The sequence below is a fragment of the Mastomys coucha genome, unplaced genomic scaffold, assembly GCF_008632895.1.
Source record: "Mastomys coucha isolate ucsf_1 unplaced genomic scaffold, UCSF_Mcou_1 pScaffold15, whole genome shotgun sequence".
NCBI lineage: Eukaryota > Metazoa > Chordata > Mammalia > Rodentia > Muridae > Mastomys > Mastomys coucha.
Window position 1 is genome coordinate 24240424 of NW_022196897.1, and position 6913 is coordinate 24247336.

Consider the following 6913-nt stretch of genomic DNA (forward strand, 5'->3'; position numbering starts at 1 on the left):
GTTGACAGCGGAAGTAGGCGCCATCTTGCCATGGCGAATGCCTCTTCAGCTCCACCGCTCCCCACAATTCTTTTTCAAGAATTTTGATCTTCTAGTTATCATAGCCATGAAGGATGACTTCCATTATGGTTATAGAAATGAAAGAGCCATTGCAGTGACTACTAAAATAAATAAAATTAAATAAAAAAGGAAAGTCAGAAAAAAGGAAAATGCAAGGAAGTATTCATTGAACAGAAATGTGGCTATGATGTTGTTAAGGCAGTATTTTCCTGGCATTGTTCAACTTAGGTAAATCTCTTTTGCATGCCCCTTCCTTCATCCTTTACAATGTACATTATAATGTACCATTGTACCAATTTAGTATTATTTATATGTGCATATTTACATATATGTATAATTTATATGTATTCTTTACACACACACATACACACATATGTAATTTACTTATACAATATTATTTTTAGTAGATTAACATTTCATTTTCTAGGTATTTATAATTTTGTTGTTTCATCTTATTCTAGTATTTTTGAAAAAATACATCCTTTCTCCCAACTCTCAAACAATTCTGCAGGTCTTTGAGGAGCTCCATGGACAGACACCAAGCCCATGGTTATGAGATAATCTCACTCTGTGGGTGTCTCTGGGTGAAAGTTCTTGCTGGGGAGCCATTTTGTTTATTCTTTGGAATCTAACTACTCTTGTCACCCAGCTAGACCAGAGTTCAGAGGAGAGAGCCCTGAAGATTTGGAAAAATCTGACCTACTCAATTAAAAGTTTTGGGATACTCCATGCCAGAGCTTGTACCTGCCGTTCAAAATGGCTGCCTATTTGAATACCAAGTTACTAGCAAATAAAGGAGAGAACAAAAAATAGCCCCATGGAATGGGCTAGGAACAGAGCAAAAGCTGTCAAGGTCCTGGTCACTTATAAGCATGACTTTGCTAATAAAAGAGCAGAAAATAGGTGAACTATTAAAGGTTCAGGCCACAGTCCATCACTACAGGAAAGTCACAGCACCAGGACACTGGATAGCAGCATGCCCACAGTCAAGAGCAGAGAGAAATGGACACATGCATGCTCACTGCTTGTCTGGCTTCCTCTACTCTTACGTAGTCCAGGGCCCCAAGCTGGGAATGGTGCTGCCCACTTTCAGGCCAGGTCTTCCCACATCAGTTAATTTAAGATAACCTCCTGCCCCAACATGTCCACAGGCCTATTCTGATCTAGACACTTTCCCTCTGAAAATTTCTTCCCAGATGATTCTAGACCATGCTAAATTGATGATTCAACAAATCATTACATTAGTTGCAATCTATTTTACACACATTGGACTGCACAAATCTTCCCTGCTCAGTGTAAACCGTGTTTGACCCACAGGGATGGTTACTACTGGTAACTAGACACATGGCCCGATCAGCTTCTTCTTAACTTTTGTATGGATGACAGTGCATCACGAACATGCTTTTGTTTCTTCTCTTGCCCAACATCATGTCTTGTGAAATTACCCATGCTCTGTTTATCAGCAGTTTGTTTTTTAAAAAACCTGGGCAGTGTTCCATTGTGTAAACATACAGTAATCTGTTTATTCCTGTACTTGTTGATGGACGTTTAGATTGTTTCTTGTTGGAGCTACCATATACACACCAACTATGAACATTTGATACAAAGCCTTGGTGGATATGTATTTTAGTTTCTGTTGAATAAATATTTGGAAGAGCACTGTTGGATTATGTAGTAGGTATGTGGGTAATTCTGTAAGAGACTGCTAAATAGTTTTCCCAAATGGCTTTGCTAGGCTGCATTCCTCAACAGTGTGTGAGAATTCTGGGCACTCTTTATCATGGCAACTCTTGTTTAGTTACTCTTAAAAGAAAGAGCTATTTTATTATTATTTTTAAACAATATACTATTCTTTGAGATTTACATTTTTTAAAAAAATATATAGGTATTTCGCCTACATGTATGTCTATGTACATATGGATGCAGTGCCTATAGAAGCCAGAAGAGGGTGTTAGGTTCCCTGGAACTAGAGAAACACTGTTCAGTGTCTGGGAATTCAGACTGTGCATGCTGGGAATTTAAACAAAAGACAGTCCTCTTAACCCCAAGCCATTTCCTTATCCTTAATTTTATTATTTTTAAATTATGTGTATGTGTGGGCATCTGTGTAAATGTGTGTATGTGAGTACAGAGTCTGAGGGGATCAGAAGGGGCAATGAATCCCCTGGTGGCTGGAACCACAATGCTAGGTTATATCTCTTTTTTATGTTGACTCCTTCTGAAACCTCTGGTTACATCTTATTGAGTTGCGTCCTTATCATTGGTGAAAGGCATAGGGTTGCAAATGTTTTTTACTAATTTCTGGCTAGTTCTTTGATTCCTTTTTAAATTTTCTAAAATGATATTTACTTATTTGTGTGTGTGTATGTGTGTGCGAGTGTACATGCATGTGTGTTTGTGTGTGCCTGCATGTGTGCATGTGTGTATATGTGTGTGTGTGTGTGTGTGTGTGCATGCCCATATGTTCACATACTACACTATGTGGAGATAAGAGGACAACTTGAAGGGATTAGTTCTCCTCTTCCATCTTGTGGGGTCTGGGATTGAACTCAGGTAGTCAGAGTTGGTGGCAAGTACATTAGCCATCTAACTGTTGTTTTTGTTTAAGTCTTGTTATGTAGCTGAGGTTGGCCTGAAACTCAGGATTCTCCATCTCTCAAGTGATGAGGTTGCAATCATGTGCCACCATGCCTGGCATTTGACTTTCTCAATATAACTTTAGAGAACAAAATCACAAGACATTTTAATAAGGTCCAACTCTCTCCTTTCCCAGCCCTCTCCTCTTCTCTCTTCTCTTTCCCTCCTGACTTCAGACAACCATTTATGTTTTGCTTTTATGTTTTATATATTATCCACTCCCCTACCCCAACTTCATGTTCTCTCTCCCCCTCAAAAAAGAGAAAGCGATAACCAAGATAAAAAAACCCAAACCAAAAACACAGAAATAAGCATGGAGTTCCTCTTGTGTTGTTCAACTCCTCTGGGCATGTTGCCTTCTCTGGAGTGATGTTGATACACCCAGTGACATGTCTTTGCAGAAAACTGATTTTTCCTTTTCTGGCAGGTATCAACTGTAAAGAACTTCTCAGTTAGGGCTGAGACTTTGTGTTTACCTTCCCCTTCTATGTGCTGGAACTTTGGCTGGTTTGAACTTGTGCATGCTGTCATAGTCTCTGTGAGTTCATGTGGAACAGTATGGCTGTGTTTGGAAGGCACTTTTTCTTTTTTGAGTCAGCTGCACTTCTGGCTCTTACAATCTTCATTCCATATAGATCCCTAAGCCTTGAGGGAAGGGATTTAATAAAGATATCATTCAGGACTGAATGCTCCAAATCTCCTACTCTCTCTGAATAGTCCAGCTGTGGGTCTCTGTGTTAAGTACCACTCATTCCAGGAAGAAACTTTTTTGAAATATAGTGTCTTAATCATTCCTGGGAAGAGCTGCCATGACCAAGGCAACTCTTATAGAAGAAAGCATTTAATTGGAGGCTTGTTTATAGTTTCAGAGGTTTATTCCATTATCATCATGGTGGGAGCATAGCGGTATGTAGGTGTGCTGCTGGAGAAGTATTTGAAAGCTATATCCTTTTGCAGAGGGGGGGGTAAGGGAGGGAGGAGAGAGAGAAAGAGAGGAGAGAAAGAGAGAGAGAAGGAGAGAGAGAAGGAGAGAGAGAGAGGGAGAGAGAGAGAGAAAATTGGGTCTAGCATGAAATTTTGAAATTTCAAAGCCACTTCTTCTAACAAGGTCATACCTACTACAGCAAGGCCACATTGTCTAATCTTTCTCAAATAGTGTCACTTTCTGATGATGATGGGAGGCATTCTTATTCAAACCAACACATATGAGTATACCAATATGTCATTAGAAATCATTTTTGCTGTGTTCTTAACAATAATAATAATAATAATAATGATGATGATGATAATAATAATAATAATAATAATAATAATAATAATAAATTTTGCCCTAGACATACCTAGGGTACCTATCTAGTATCATTTTCTTGGCCTCGTTATCAGTGTTATGTATAGGTTATGTCTCATGCAATGGACCTTGAATCAAAAAGTGGTTGGTTACTCCCACACATTTCATTACTGTACCAGTATATCTCCCAGGCAGGTTGTAGGGTTTGTAGCTGAGTGACATTGTTTACTTTCCCCTCCAGTAGCCTACAAAGTACCTTCCAGTAGCATGAACACTATTTAGTAGAGGTGAGACTTTTAGTTGGGCACCAGCTCAATTTATACATGTTTAATGATATAAATAAATTATGTCTTCAGTAGTTGGGATTATTTACTATCAAGTTATGGAGAGAAAACAGTGATATTTGGAGGAAATGCAAATTAATACTACTTTGAGATTGTGGGTCTCTGTGTTAAGTACCACTCACTCCAAGAAGAAACTTTTATCCCAGAAGAAATGGCCAAGATTACAGAACAAATAACAGCACATTATGGCAAGGATGTAGGGGAAGGGTAACATTATCCATCGCTGGCGGGAGTGCAAACTGGTCCAGCTATTATGGCAACCAGTGTGGAGGTTCCTCAAAAGTCTGAAAATTGATTTACAACATGATCTAGCTGTAGCACTCTTGGGCATATACCCAAGGACTCTATGTTTTACTACACAGACACTCACTTACCCATGTTTGTTGCTGTTTTATTCATAATAGCCAGAAACTGGAAACAACCTAGATGGCTATTAGCTGATGAATGAATAATTAAAATGCATTACATTTACATGATGGAATATTATTCAGCTGTTAAGAAAAATGAAACAAAGAAATTTGCCAGTAAATGGATGGAGCTAGATGTAGTCATCCTGAGTGAGGTAACCCAGACACCAAAAGACAAATATTACATGTTTTTTCCTATATGTTGATGTTACCTTTTAAGCTTCAGCCTTGTTTTATTTCAATTGGAATACCCATGGAAATTAGGTAGCAAGTAAGGGACCATGGGGGAGAAGAGGATCTTCCAAAGAAGGGGACATAGAGTATAGTGCTGCCAAGAGATAAAGCAGAACTAAGAGGACTAAATGGGGAGGGGATGAGAAACCAGGTAAGGGGGGAATATGGGGAGGGGCAACTATTACTAAAAGCCTTTTGAAAAGCCATGTGAAAACCTGTTATTGTAGAAGCTTCCATATATATGGAGTCATCATATAATGGGGGAGACAGTGCCCTAAGTAGACATTCTGTGCCACCACTAAACCCTCCAGTGCCAGGAGTATGTCTCACTGAATCATTTGGCCAAAAGGCTCCAGGAGATCTCCATCCCCAAACATCATGGACTATTGTCCAAGCTGTTGGTTGTTCTCTGTTTAGCCATTAAACTGTTAGCCTTGAACTGTTCTAGCAAAAATAACAGGAAGTTAACATCTTTGTAAACTATTCAGCTCTTTCTAAACAGGCAACCAAGGCCTGATACCAAAGTTATTAAATATGGATGCAATAAGAAAACAAATGACAACAAAACCTCAAACAAAACAAAAATAATCCAAACTATAGACCAATTTCCTTCATGAACACAGAGAAAAAATTTTCACAAGTCTGCAAACTGAAGTCAAGAACTTGTTAAGAAGATCAAACACCATGGCCATGTTGTTTCCATTTCTGGGGTGCAGGTGTACTGGGAATGAACATTGTTTGTGTGGCCTGTGGCACTTTCAGTAGTGAAGTGTGGTTGATGGGAGAGGCAGGGGCCAAGTGCTGCCCTTGAGTCTGTCACAACCTAGGTGGCAGCCAAAGCAGCAAGAATAGCATGCTGGAGGGAGGGTATCAGTGGTCTTCAGTGGGCATGAGCCAGGTCAAACAGTGAAATCTGGCCTCACCAAGACGGTTGGCAAAGAGAGCTGTGTAGTAGCCTCATGGCAACAACAGCACACCAGAATGAAGAGATTAGAGGTTCATGGAAAATTACTGGGTCATACATACATGGATCAGTAGAGTATATGGATCTCCTACCCATGTTGCTACAGACAACATTGCTCTTTTTTTTTTTTAAATGAGGTTTACATGTATGAATGTTTTGTCTGAAAGTATGTATGTGTATCACATGTGTGCCTTAGGCCTGTGGGGATCAGAAGAGGATGTTTGATCCTTTAGAACTAGAGTTACAGATGTTGTGAGCTACCATGTGGATGTTTAGAATTGAATACTGGTCTTTCGCCAGAACAACAAATGTTCTTCATTGCTGAGTGATGTCCAGCCCCCAACATTGCTATTTTTGATATTAACAATAGTGTGGTTGTTTGAATAAAAATGGTCCTCATAGGCTCTTATATTTTAATGCTTTGTATCCAGGAAATGACATTATTTGGAGTGATTAGTATGGCCTTGTTGGAGTAAGTTTGCCACTGGAGGTGGGCTTTGAGGAGGTTTCAAAAGCCCATGCCAAGCCGAGTATCTTGCTTTCTGCTTGCAGATCAAGATGTAGTTCTTTGCTGCTTCTTCAGAAGCTAGTACCAAGGAGTGTGGTTTTGCTGTGGCAGGCAGACCATGCTGCTTTGTTGGTGAGTGTGGACTTTGGGAGTTTGGATTAAGAAACCAGTTGAATGCTTCAAGTGGGGATAAATAGGCCATACTAGTAGGAGCATGGAAGACAGTGGTGCTGAGAATAGTGTATATTATGATGGTCAGACTCAAGAAGTTTCAGAGGCGAAGAATATTAGCAAGTGGCCTAGAGACCATTTTGTGTGTGTGTGTGATATTTTGGCAAAGAATGTGGCTGCTTCCTGCCCTTGTCTGAAAAATCTGACTGTGGCTAAATTGAAGACTTTTGGATTAATGGCATTGGCAGAGAAGATTTCAAGAGAGCTCAGTCTTGTCTGTGTTGTGTGATCTCAGAAATC